Here is a 14,951-nt window from a genome sequence, read left to right on the forward strand (position 1 = left end):
TCACTTCCAAGTTTTCTTGATTGTTTTTCCCAGTGCTGGCCAGCAAATAAGTGAGAGCTTCCTTTCAGCTACTAAAAGCTAACTGTTCTGCTTTGAACACTGAAGGAATTAATGAAGAACTATTTGTTTCACCTTTAAAAAAATCTTTTGAAAATATTTTGATCTTTTTAAATTGTTAAGATTCCTGGTTATGTCCTTTGTTGTTTTATTGCTTTGAAATATGATTTTTTGTTATCAAAACTTTCTGAAATCAAAATGTTCTTTATTTTGATACATAAATTCATCTCCCAGCACATTATGCTAATGTCACCCATTTCCCTGGTTTTGAACTCAAAGGTGAGAACAGAATTTCAAAAGAGAGCTGTCCGTAGGAAACAAACAAAACAAAAAAAAAAAAGAGTATTTGAAATATTTTCTAGTGAAAATGTGTTCTTGGCAATTTAGCATTGTTTAGCACTTCAGGCTTAAATCTGAAGACTACAACATTCCAGCTACAGCGCTAAGCAGAAAGGGACTAACTATGATTTATGTTAAGACCAATGCTAAACAAAGGCTTTTGCCCATATCTCTTCCTCCCTCTCCCAGATTTTGTAGAACCTCTGGGAAATTTTAAAGTGCTTTGAAGATGAGAAATTGTATATGAACATCAAGTATTACTGCAATGATTTGTTAGCATTCAGCCTTAGTACATATGCATACCAGCTGAGGTATTGCAGAAATACAAAGTGAAGTTCAAATCCCACAAACCAAATTTGTAACTATCATCCTGCTGAACAAAGTAATGCTACCAATAAAAATAGCCCCAGGGATTTTTTGGGGAGTGGGAGGGAGGATGGTTAGGAGGCTGAAGAAGGGAAGATGAGTAAAAGGTAGACATAACATCTCTCTAAGCAGTCAGAGTGCGTGTTCTGACACAGCATATGAACATCAAATTGAAGAATCCTTTAATGTCTTCAGAATGTTAATATGAAATGCAAAATGTCATGCTTTGGATAGATGGGTAGGAACAAAATGTTCAGATGCAATATGGTGCATTAAGAACAGTCTCCATTCTGCGTTCCTGGCTTTTCCATTGGTTTAAATCAGGCTTGCTGTTTCTCAGGTCTCTCGTGTCTTGTTGAGTTACTGCTATAGTCATCTCTAAAAATAATTATACTGTCATTCCTGGGACCTACAGTTGAGGCTTTGGTATAACAATCTTTGATATTTTTTGTTGTTGTTGTTGTTGCAACACTGTTGATGCAGCATAGTTCTTTACTGTACACATACTTAATGTAGTTCCTAATGGGTTCCTACCTTACAGAGCTTTCAACTTCAGTCAGACAGATCTTGCAGAAAGGAAGGAAAGAGGTGTTATGTTCCACCTTGTCTGCCAGAGAAGTGGTGGGTTTTCAGGGGACAGAGGACAGATGAAACAGTATAGGTTTTCCTATATAAGGTATGTTTTCAATGCTTTTTAGCGTCTTCATGTTAAAATTCTCTGGTCTTCACTAGGATTTTATAATGAGACAGTGAACAACTAGTAATTATCCTCTAGTAAAATAAAAGCTCTATTTTCAGGCACTGCTCTCCTGCATTATACTGACAAAGTGATGGGAGTTTAGAAGAGATGGAAAGCAGCTTTTCTAGTAAGAAGCTGGCTTGAGAAAGATGGGAAGGAAGACAAAAAGGGAAGACAGTTTTTTACCTGTTTCATAGTGTTTTGCCATGACCTTTTCATCTCAAGCCTTGCTTCTCTTCTGCTGCGCCAAAACCTGATTTGAATTTGAAAATTACCACATTGTTTCCTTCCTAAAATTGTAACTGGCATTCCTAGAAAATTTGCTTTCCCAGAAAAGCCACTGTGCGTAGGCTTCAAATTCAGCTTTTCACAAGTGAGAAGACGACGTTTTCTTCAATAACCTGCACTGCCAACCTGACCACAAATGTGTGCAGTCAGCATTGGTCCATTGAAATCAGGTTCTTAAGCACATGATTCAGCTGACCACCAAAACACATTAATCCAGATGTGTATACTTTACTTACTTGAAAAGCCTCCAGAGCGTAGGTTTGATCCTGGGCTAACCCAGAAGTGTGTAGAAGAGAGCTGCTCAGAAGAGTGGATGCTAACATGAGCTGTACCCCCTCATCTGCAGCTTGCACCTATTTTATGGTACAGCGTGGATGTGACAGGTGAACTTTAACGCACGTTACGTATGTAGCAAGGCTGGTAAAGAATCATCACTAACACCTGTAGATTTACTGGGGTGTGAAAAGGATGTTTGTACTCTTAGCACCAGCCAGTACGGCATGTCAACCAGCAGCAAGAGGTACTGTAGGTAAGTGGAAAATTCATCCTCTTTCCCCTCCCTAGGATGGTGTTATACCTGCCGCAGTGTGCGGCCACATCGTCCTCCTGTACGCTGGCAGTCTGGGGAGGGGCTGTTCCAGATGAAATCACCTCCACTTCTCCACCACGGTTCACAAGGAAGGGAGAGCAGTGACAGAGCATGCGGGCAGCGTTGCTTGCCACGAGCAACTCAAAACTGAATGTAGCATTTCAGGCCATTTTGTAGTGACACTGCGAGTGTGCAGAGCAAGCTTCAGGCTCCAGCAGTTGGGGATTCAGATTACACGTACGTGACAAAAAAAAAAAAAAAAAAAAGAAAAAAAAATCAAAGGATAGTTGCAGTGACTCATGTAATTGAGAGTCCCATTCAGATGCAGAGCATTAAACAGAGTTTGGAATTAGTAATACTGCAGAAGAACAGAATGTAAAATATTTCCAGGATAAAAACAACCTGACTTTTTCCACAGTAGGCTGCTTTAGAGCTTGTGCCGTCACTGAGGCAACAAAGACTGCATTAAACGTGAGGTTTGTGTTCGTGCAGAATTCTGATCTCACAGTGTTGCCTAGGCCTGCTGGTGGTTGTATATATATTTTTTCATGTTTATGCAGCAGATTCAAAGAACAAAAAAGGAAAAGGTGTTACCGCAGCCAGGTGGGGTAGGGGGAGCAAAAGGGGAGACCTGGCAGAAGGAGATCGTTTAGAGGCTACGAGGAAGAATGGTCCATAAAAGTTATTCACCTAAAATGAGTATGGTACTTCTTCGTTCCTGGAAAAAGGCACCTGGAGCTGTATCAGTTCAGGATGCCGATGTAGATGGTGATTCATGGTGGGAGCCTCCGCAGGGTGCTCTGAAGCACCTTCTAGGTGAGCCAGTTCCTCCAGTAACAGCAAAGGCAGCCTCAGGATTTTGCCTCCCTCCACTGAGGCTGGTGTATATTAATAGTTCAAAGTTTTCATTTAGCTCTTTTTAGCCCTTTCTGAAGATGTCTTATACAAAGTTTTCTTAAAATTTGAATCTTACATATCTTAAACTCTAGCCAAGACAATTTTCTTGTCTAAACAGTCTGTTTTTGTGATTGCATTGATTACAATGTAAGAAATGTCATGTCTGGACAGAGCAGGATCCAGGTGTCCCAGGGTCCTTCTTTTGGCATTGGCTATGGGAGATGCTTAGGGAAGAGTACAGGAACAGGGCACCCTGACAGATCTGCCACACGAAGGCGTACCCTCCCATTGATAAGTGCTTTAGAAACTTATGGAGCCAAAGTACGTGCCCAGACCCAGCTAGGGGTTGGCATTAAAGAACGTCTTCTCTTTTTTGAACTTGGCTGTACTCCAGGCCACCACACTATTCAATGGCAATAAGTTCCATGCTTTAATTTTGCATTGCTGATTAACCCCAGCTGGAATGGATACAGGACATTCAAGATTTCTCACCTCAGAAGCTCTCAAGATCCTCAGTTTTGTTGGTCGCTTCTGTGTGTTGAGGTGATGCAAGTGATTAACCATGAAGACACTGACTTTTCATGTACACCAGGAGCAGCTGAAATCCAGGTAAAAGAAAGCGTGTGTCATCCTCTGCAAGACTGAGCCTAAATTTCTGCCATCTGCCCTGTTCTTTGTTGTCATTTAATTTCTTGCCATATCTAATTTAGATTATAATCTTCCTGATCAGAGATGTAGCATTCAATCTTTGCGTGTCGAGGGGCACACGCGTGGCCCTGCCTGCACAGAGAGATACTGACAAAAGGAGGAAAAATTACCATCTTTGGTCTTCCAGGCAAACAGTGACTATTTTGCTATCCTAATCGTCAGAGTAGCAAGTTTCTTTGGAGCATATAAATCATGAATTACCATGCAGCTCCAACAGGAAAACTTTGCCCTTTGATTGTTTTCCAAATAAATGTTCTCAATTTCTCTTCTGCCAAATTCATATTACAGATCATACTAACAAACTTTCCCAAGCCTTCTTGACCTCCTGCCTTCTTCACAGTAGTAAAAGAAAATTCACTCATCACAAAGCCATGCTGAAGATTGCTAAATTTTGCTGATTTAGGAACTGAGTGAATGAAACAAGTTTACAGAAACACAGATACTGCATTGCAGGATGCAGTTAGCTCCACTAATAATAAAAACAGAACTTGTGATATTTCTGCTATTTCACAGCACATTAGTAAATCGCCTGCTAACGCATTATCAGGTGGGGGGCTGCAGGCGCTCCCTCCTGCCAAGGACAGAAGTGTGTGTACGGTGCTGGGGAGTCCTGATTTGGGAGAATTCCTTTTTTTTGTTTCCTCCTCCCTTCCCCCAGCAAATCTGCACCTGGTCTTACTGAAGTAAGACAAAGTAACAGTGATGCTCACTGTGTTGCTTTGAATGAGGTGTTTTATTTTGATTGGAGTTTGGAGTTCTCAGCGTTTAGTAGCACCAGTTCCTCTGCTATTAAATCATTTGTAGACAGCTGAGGGAGCCTGCCAAGCCTCTAGCCTGAGTAAGGATTTTGGGGTTGTTTTTCTGAATGAGCAAGGTGAGGGAAAGCCACCTCTTTACTCTACTTCCCTGCTGTTCAAAATTACAGTCATGTGTAATTGTCACAGGACAATTTTGCTGCTAACACCAGTTTTTCACAGGAGTTTTCTTACCATGTGGCTGTTGGGATAAAAGCAGGATTCAGATTTTGTGTTGGTTTTACTCTGAGATCATCCCAGCCTTTTGTTGAAATGTCACATTTCAACTTAACAAATTGCCGGTTCATGCAGCTCCGATGCCCCAGAAACCATTTCCAATGACGTACTATAAAAGCAGGACTGATACAGATCTCTTGACTGCATTTCAAAGACATGCCTTTGGATTACAGGGTTGCAGATGAGACTTTAATTCTGTAGAACTCAGTGGAGAGATGTTCGTTTGCTACCAAAGACTCTCACTTTAATTTTTTTTTCTTCTACTCCAATTTTCTGTGAGTAATACAGATATGGGGGCTGATCTTCTATTGAAGTAGTTGAATCAATTATTCAACTGAATTCAATTACTATCAATGCCAATATTTCTGTGAAATTATTATTGTGTAGGGCTATATGAAGGTATGTCTTTGTAATATAGGACAGCTTTTGATACCGTCTCCCAAATATAAATTATGGGGCTGATTTTTAAGCCCTTAATCTCAGTCTTAGTAACTCCCTGCTCAGGCAAAATGCTTCTTGATCTCAATAGGCGTATTTACCTTGGCGTGACTCAAGTATAACAGAGGCGTGCTTGGGCTGCTTGAGGCTGTCAGACTTGGACAGCAGTGGCAGCCTGCAATGAGCCAGCTGGAGCGAGGCATGAATGAGCGCTCTGGAACCAGGAGACCTGGGCTGAGCCCCCGCTGCACCATCACCTGCACCCACTGCACGGTGCAAGGTGGGTGCAGGCGCTCCCATGCAATGGGGGAGTCTCGTACCCACTGGTGGTCTTCTCTGCGTAAATACAGCTTTAAGTGCGAGTCCGTCAGGCTCAAAGCAGGAATTGGCATCTGCTTGCACATCTCTGCACTCTGCTCCTAACAGGTTAAACATGTATGTGTGTGACGTTATTAAGAAACAGAGTGATTTAGATGGATGCACATTATTCCTCAGCTCTGTGTCAACAATCAAAAATGAGCTTTTGGATTTATTAGTTTCCAATCTTGCACCTATCTTAAATCATTACCATATAATAAGGACTCTATATGGTGCATTGTCAATAAAACCTAATATTGAGAAGATTACTGATCGTCTAGTGCAAATGGAGAGCACTGTAAATGATTTAGAGAATACGTGTCAAACGTTAAAGCTATCTAATACCTTCTAAAGTAGGTTGATACTCATAAATCTAAGATAAACGACCTGTAAAACCACTTAAGAAGAAATAATACTCATTTAATCAGGCTTCCAGTGGAAAGACTAGGTAGGAGAGCAATTCATAAGGAATTATGAAATCTCTTCTAATTCAGTACTTTGTTGATAGAGAATGCAAACCTACATTTGATAAGCAATTGTAGTTACCTAAAACTATTGTTGTAATAGCACTAAATTATGAGCCCGCTGAAAAAAGAAAAGACCGAAGGGCATCTCTTTTATGGTTTATTGAGCTCTCACTTTTCCAGATTCAGCACTGTGTGTATCAGATGGAGATGTAAAGGGTATTTATTGGAATTACCTTTTTGCTGGATCACGAGGCTGGGGTGTTGGATTGGCTTCTGTCGACGTGGCTGTTCCTGTTCACTGACAACAGCAGGTTCGTTTAAGGCATTCCCCTGGGAGGAGCAAGGCATCATTTACTGGGACAAGCCTGGTTAAAATTATAGTGAAACAAACTCCCTGTTGTCACATAGTTGAGCAGTAACTTGCACAAGCTTAGTCTGTTGAGTTTAGCTGTATTTTCTGCACTTTGAGCCTGAAGAAAATTCTGTTTTCTATTCTGCTTCTTTTTCCCCCAGACCCATTTGAAAGGTGGCTAAATGTGGGTGGCGGAATAAATAGGACATGATTTTCATGACCAAAGTTCTGATTCTTCAGTTCTGGTGCGGACAATACTTCCATTCTCTTCAATAGGTTTTTAAGGCCACTTGTTAATTCCTGTTCATCCTTTTGGCTTTATGACTGCTCAGAGCTCAGCATCACTGCCAGCATTTATTAGAACTCGATGCAGAGCTTTTCTTGAAGTGACTGTAATAGTATATTTAGCCATGGAGCAATCTTTCCGAAGAGCAGTGTGCTGTGACTCATGTGACTCTGCTGCTGCTCTGTTGACCCTAGCCGACTTACTCATCGTTTACATAGTGGCAAACAAGATCAGATTCTGGCTTGATGCCTTATTTCACTTGATCCAATAAATGCGTAACTTGCAAATGCATTTTACTTCCATTCACATCTTTACAGATAAACTGAGTATCCAGCTTCTTTCCTGTTATTGTGAAAAAAGATGTCAAAATGCAGCTCTGAGTGGTATTAGCGAATGAGATGCAAACACACCTGATCCATCTCTAACTCATTTATACTGCACAAATAACGGGGACGACATGGTGGTGGTCACAATGTATTATCACCTGCTTTATTCTTGCTTGCCCTCACAGAGGGCAAAACACACATGCAAGCATACATATGCTTGCTGTGCAACAGCTGTAGTCACACCGAGTTGTAGTAGCGGTGTTTGAATTGGTTCTTTTTGTAACAGAGGTGCAGCCTTGCAGCAGATTTCCATTGGTTGTGAATTTTTTGAGATACTGAAGTCTGTCCGAAAAAAAGCTTGTTGATTTACTTTCTACTTTCTCTTCAGCTGGCATAAAGCTAGAGTTATTTCACTAAAATACCAGTTAAACTGAGCATACATGAAAGAAAGATAATTTCAGAAATCTGTCAGCCTTGGGAACATTGCTTTCCCATTTCCTAAGAATACCTAGGAGTAATTGGGTTTGTTACTCTAAGGCAGAGCAGCTGTTGCATTTGTATGTTGTATGTGCATTGTGTGTGTGCCAGAAGCAGCAGCTGGACTGACTCTTACCTGGTGGCTGGTGGTTACAGGAACCATCATGTCCAGCTGCTGACAGCGCAGGGGAAATTCACATGTGACTGAGAAGTGGAGAAGCCTCTGAGAACTGGAAGCTGAAGCCTTCAATCATGTAAAATGGCTTGTGAAGGGCAGAATCACTTGGAGCAGATCAATTTTTATTTTGATGTCTGTGCTTTTGAAATCTCTGTTTCCAGGTTGTTTTTTGTAAGCAAATACCAAGGGATGACAGAAAGAGGATGATGTCAGGTATCTAGTTATTATTATTTTATGCAGTCAGGTAACGGTTTTTTTATGGATGTCAGGTAACTAGTTAACCAGTTATTTTATGGTAGTTAATTTGTTGACAAGTCAGGGAGATGCAGATGACTCTTACCAGTTGGAAAAGAAAGGCCACTGGGATTTGGTTAGGTATCAAGCGTTTGCATTGCTGAACCGTGAAAGGCAGCTAAACAAGCAGACAAGGCTGCGGGGCGCATCCTGAGCCGACTTGGGTCAACAGCAAAAGCAGCATCGGGGGGCCTTAGCGAGGCTTACACCCGCTGAGGACCTCCCCCCTCCTCTTCCACATACGTACGGGAGAGCACCTCATTCCTCACTCATAAGCAGGCAAATCACACATGCACACACACTCCTTGGTTATAATTAAATTAAAATCTGGCTAATTTGGAAGCATACCTATCAACGTTCTCTTCTAGGAAGAAACTATTATTTCTCCTTTTATTCTTTTCTGCTTGAATCCCAAGCTATCAATGGCTTTCAAAGAAAAAGGAATTTTTCTTTAGAAAAAGGTCTGTTCAAATTATTCATGATTTATATCAAGAAGGGACCTTTCCTCTTTCAACTAGCAAAAAAGGGGGAGTTTGATCTTTCTCAAAATCATTTGAGAACCTTGTACATTTCTTTCCAGAGCTAAAACTTTCTTACAAAGCTTTGGATATTCAGTAGAATAATGACTATTACATAATTGAAGCTCAATACAATACCATGAGGCTAATAAATGGCCTCCTGGTTCTATAGAAAATGTAACAAATCATAATAGCTCTTACTGGGACTTGGCCAGGCAAAAATGACAAAGCTGCTTTTGAAAGGGACTTGTGGCCAGAAATACTCTTGGACCAAAATCATTCTCTTGACTGTCAGAGGGGCATGTACTCCCTTTAATTTTCAGCCTAGATTTTATGTTGATCCTGCAACACTGAATAAAACCAAGCCCGACAGAGCTGCTACTGCAGCTGTTACAGATGTAAATGTGAAGGCAGTCATTTAAGATTACTCTGTTTCTCTGAGTACGTTATTTGGGAAGTATGCAGATTATATTAAAAATGTCTTGATATGTCTTTATTGTGTGGTTTTTAAAGGAAGAAAAAGATGCCACACTATTAAGTGGTTTATGAACATTTCTGATCACAGCTCTCTTACTTTGAAAATAATTGTTCTATTGTGTGCAGCAAAGCTGCCTGTAAACAACTGGCAAAGGGGTATACTGCTTTGTATTCTCCATGGAGAAAATATCACATTAAATTGATTAATCAAAGAGGACATTCTTTGATGGAAGGGAACCTTTTCAAACTTTATTAAAAATATTGAATAAACCATGAGCAATCAAAGTTCATAATCTGAACTCCTGCTCTACTTTCTTGGATACAGTAAACCTTCAAAATAACTCATAAAGCAGGAGATGAGATGTCTGTAATAAAAAAAATATCCCTCAGAGCAGCATATTCCAAAACCTCTATCTTGATCTGGATCTCAGCTATACCATTCTGGCTCCGCTGATTTTACTGGTCTCACCCTGTGTTTCCACTGAGAGTCTGATAATAAGAATTAAGCCTTGGACCTTTTTTCAGTGACTAATTCAGAAGCACCCTCACACCCTCTGTCTTTTCATGGAGAGTTTTTTCCCTTATTCTGAAAGAAGAAATGAGATGGCTATGGGCGATGCTGCCTAGTGATTAAAGATAATCCAGGTACGACCTGCAGCTGAATGACTGTCCCCTCTGTTCCAGGAAGAAAGCAATCACATGGCCAAACGCAGGATGGCTGGTGGGAATGAAGACGAGTGAAACGGAAATTCCCAGAGCTGAGGAGAAAACAGAACTCAGACAGGTGGGACTAGCATGTCTCTGTTCTGCAGCTGGCACTGAAATCATGGCCCTTGTGCAAAATATTATGTATAAAGCCACCATGCTGCTCAAGATCAAATTCAAGCGGACATTAGCAAATAAAATGCTCATATTTAGCAGCAGGAAAAAGTCATTGGAATGCTTCCAGGTATTTTGATGGGAAGAAAAAAACAATTGAGGGGAAAAATAATTGAAGGTACACAGGCAAAGAGTGAATGAAAGGAAGTGAACACAGTGATTGATCACAGCACTGTGATCTGGTGCCATTTTTAGTTAGGTCACGAGGTAGAGCAAGCTCAGAATAAGAAGCATCAAGACAGCACAGAGTGAGAGAAAGGTGCCCACTGTGGCCACAGGGGCCCAAATGTACAGACTTGAGTGAGACCCTGGGCAAGCAGTTAGCCCAGATGGCTATCTAGGACAGCAACAACAAGAAATGTGAGGATTTGATGGGCATCCTCTGCTATCTGGTTTTTTTTTGCAGTGCCTTCCTGTATTGCCCCCTCACTGTCCATATTCCAAGCGGAGGTGGAAGGACGAGGCTGATCGCTATGCCTCAGCCAACACACAGGCTGAACCTCGCAGGGGGATTTTCACAACCACATCAGACAAGGAGGTGAGGGTGAGTAAGATGCAGCTCGCAGCCCAGGGTAATCTCTAACTGGAAGGTGGGATGGAGAGCAGGGGAGGACAGGACATCTGATGGTACCCAGCAGAGGCTGTCAAAGACCCTTGCTCTGAAGGAAGCAGTTCCTAATTTCTTTCAAGTAGCACCCCTGACCTGATGCGGGGCGGGGGGTGGGGGGGTGGGGTGGGGGGTGGGGGCAGACCAAAAAAACCCAGACAAAAAATAAAAGTCAAACACACCTACCCTGAGAGCTTTTGGGGCAGTACTCTTGCCTGAAAGAAGTGGTGGGGATCTGTCAGCGACGCCTCTGTCTCTGGTTGAGTCCTCCTTTGCTCTGGAAATGACGACTGCCCTCGGGAGCAGAGAGATTGGCAGTGAAGAGCCATGCTGGTCCCCAGCCAGGGTAAATACAAAACCTCTAAAACTCTGATCAGTTGTTTGGGTCACAAGAAATCATGCTATATAAAAAGCAGCTTTCCTACATGTCATCCCATCCTGTGCAGTACCACTGTTGAAAGGCCTTATCCTAAATCCTAGCCTATCCCATTCTGATACAGCAACACATTAAAAAGGAAAAAAGACACTTTAATAAGTAAAGAAGCCCTTTCACAGAGTGGCAGATTAATGTAGTGACAGATTAATATAAATTTTAAAACCTGAACATTATCCTTCAAGGGGAAAAAGCTCCTAAATACACATGCAAAACAAAAATGGCAGAGAAAAATCTCTGACATTGCATTGCACAGAATCATTTATTAGGCCTCTGAAAGTGATCATTTACATGAAACTTGCATTTTGTCTCGTATTCACCCATTCCCATTTATCTTCTGGCTGCATGTGTCTGCGGGAGGCAGTGGTCCCTCACCCCGTCTCATCTCCCCTCCCGTGCCAAGCTGCTTGTTTTCGCTGGAGCGGGCAGACGCCGGGCAGAGGAGGGAATTTGAATACCCCGGTTTCAAACTCATCTCTCGTTCTGATTCTGGCTTAGACCAAACAAGGCAAATGACCGCCTCAGCTTTAGAGGTGAGCAAGTTCTTTCATAAACAAAATAAAACCTCAGTTGTCCTCTTGGCACAGTCCAGCCCTTTCGGATCAAAGCACAGGGTCTTACACCGTCTGTAAGCTCAGTCTTTAAGCTGCAATGTGGCCTAGGGTGCACAGAAACACTGGCTTCATTACGCCGTGCAGAGGTACTCTTTCTGGGATGTTAGCAAAGGCATGTGGGCTGACGATACGAATAATGTACTTGCGCTGCTATTGCTAAAGCACCCAAGCAAGGTATTTCAAAACTAGCCCCGTGAATCTGCATGCATGGCAGTCACTGAAATTGTTGCACTGTGGACTCAGCTTCATACCCTGGATTTCTGTTTAAAACTGTTGCACACCTGGGTTGAGACCTGGAGCCACCTCCTTGACCTGCTCCCAGGAGCATCTTGCTCAGGGAAGTTGCCATGATGTGAAACTGTCTCTCCTCTCACAAGAATGTGGCTCGCTGCTTCTCTAGGCCATGTTGACACCTCCTGAGAAACATGGGTTGATGACACAGGTATAATATTCTCTTTGGAGATCTCCAAAAATCTGAGTGCTTCTTTCCTAATGGATGCCCTTGTGGTGCATGCCCAGCTGCCCCGCTGGTGTCCACCACTGATTTCAGTGAGTGACAGCCAAAGACACTTCAAAGTGAAAAGCTGGTATTTAAATACTGTCAGGAGCAACAGATAAAATGACCTCAAACAATTCAACATGAAGTCCTTTGTTATTTCCAAAGCACTTTCCCAGCTTGACACCTTTGCTTTTTTATATCCAATATAAAATTCAAAATGTTATATTCCAGTACAGTGCATGAATATAAAATATAAATATATCAAACCTCACGCTACCTTTTTTGTGCTACTGCTTTGAAAAAGGACCTGAAGTAAACTCAGTGTAAAAATCGAGAAAATTGTCAAGAAAATTCCACTTCTCAAATTTTTGTTCCCCATTGCCTTGTACATACTTAGAACAACTTTTCTCAAGGAAGTACGCTTACAGCAGCAAGGGGCAGGCTGGACGCGGATGGCTCGGTGGGCGACAGCTTGGGACCGCTTGGGGATGAGCACGCTGAGCTGCTCCGGGTATCCCTCCCACTGGGGTCCCACGCCAACAGGCTGGCTGTCCATTCCCCCACCTAAAACACCATTGCCGTGACAGCCACGCTGCTCCTCCCCGTGCCCACGGCTGCTTGCCTTTACACAACTTGTCATTGCCGTACAGCGGTTGTTGCCAAGCTCTTGCCAAAGCCAGGGGTTGCTCTTTCGCAGCTGCCGAAGGGACAGAACCTGTTCCACTCACCTTTGTGTCCTCCTAGGCTCTGTATTGCTCCAATACAACCCTCAAGACCACCTCTCTTCTTTCTTAGTTACTACCATTACCTATGTTATTGGTATTACTGGAGAACTTCTACGCTGCTGCTGCCCTCCTGTCTGGTGAGCATCCTGCTGCTGCTGGCTATTTCACAAGCCGCCTTCTGACCTGCTCAGGACACAGGTGAGCACAAGAAGCAACAGGATGGCCTTTGTGCTGTGCCCGGCTCAGCACAAGTTGGCCCTGCTGGTCAGGAGCAAGGGAGAGTGCTGGAGTGAAAAAACATGGGTCCCATCTCTCTGAAAAACATCTGGATTTGTGCCATGAGGACCAACACAAAGGTCCTGGGGCTGGTAGCCCCACTGGGTTTCCTGACACGCTTTCTCCAGCATGCAAAAGGGTCAGTAGAAATGGTCTGTTGGGCTACTATTCCAGAAAGGTTGATACCTGATTTCTGCTTTCTCTTCTGCAAATTGCTGTTACCAGATGACTTTGAAATTACCTCTGAGTAACTGGCTTCAGGTTTGGGGCCTGTGTGTCCACAGAAATTGAAGTGAATCAGTTCAGAGATGTTTGGAATAGGCATAGCTGGCAGCACACAGCAAAGCAAATATTTGGGTGAATTTGCATCTTATTTAGTATGTCAAAAAAAGTTTTAGGTTGTGACTTGGAGAAGTCAAGCCAGGAACAATATGCTTGTCTGGAGAATTCTGGTATTAGAAAGGATACAGAACCGTGTCCAAGGTAAATATTGACATGACTCGAGATGAACTAGTAAAACATTTAATGAAGCTGAAAATAAGGCATCTGGGATAGATGTTTATTGTTAAAAATGAAACATTCAAGCAAAAGTAGCATAGTGATGATGGAGGTTATTCATAGGGAAGCCAAGTTGGGGAAATAGCATCATCTGAAAGAAACTGACTCCAGCTATTTGTGAAACATGGAAAAAATTAGAATTATAACAGAGCTAAAAATGTAAGTGAATAGCAAACAGTTATTATGGACATTCAAAGTGGATTTTGGAGAATGAATCATACCAAGGGACAAATTACTCAGGTGTCCAGAATAACTCTATTGACTTTGACAGATTTCTCTGTATTTGCCTTTGTGTAATTGAGAGTTTACTCCCTTATGCCATATGAGAACTGAATATTAGAAAACTTTGAGAAAAAATATTGACTTTCATTCATTCCAGTATCATTTGCTTGATGATGGAGAATAAGTCACATTAACTTCACAAGGCATTTCAGGAACACATTAGGAGCTTTCCCCTTTTGTGCAGCTGGAAAAAAAAACAAACCACCTTGTACAGTGCTGTGAAAATGATCAGAAAGACTCCATTAAGCGGGAAGGGGGAATAAATTGTGCCACTGTATTAGAAGTCTTACTCATATGTAAGTCTATGGTGTTACCAGAATGCCCTGTTGTAAAATCCATCAAGCCAGGCTGTGGTAAACCAACGTTACATTCACACATTTGCCAGTGGAGGAGGTATTGGGGAAGAAATGCCAAAAGCTGAAATTGCCTGCTTAGGTGTGCTCTATAAACCAGCTTTTTTCTGCCTCAGAAATGTAACACTAATGCATAAGAACCAATTACAAACAAAAGGTGCACTTAACCTGTTAGCATGCTTATAGTTGTAGTGGCATTGCTAGGTTTTATATATATATATATATATAAATTCAATAAACTATCTGGTAATTATGCACAATGCAGCTGCAGTCCCCCAGGTGGCTTCGTAGTGCAATACAAGGGCTCCCATTCCACCAGACCCCAAGGCACAGGATAGTCCATATGGCTGAGTGTGCGGCAGAAGGAACAGAGGCAGGGCAGGAGGAGAAGCAGGGGGGGATGCCCAGGGAAGACAGTGATTAGGACAGCCTGCCATGCTGGGGCAGCGCATCCACCTTTGCTCCTTGGCTGCTTCTGATGGATTCAGGAAAATATGGATTGTAGTGTTTGGCTCTGCTCCATCTCTCAAAAAAGTTTTTC

This window comes from Falco punctatus (assembly GCF_963210335.1).
Source record: "Falco punctatus genome assembly, chromosome: 9".
Taxonomy (NCBI): domain Eukaryota; kingdom Metazoa; phylum Chordata; class Aves; order Falconiformes; family Falconidae; genus Falco; species Falco punctatus.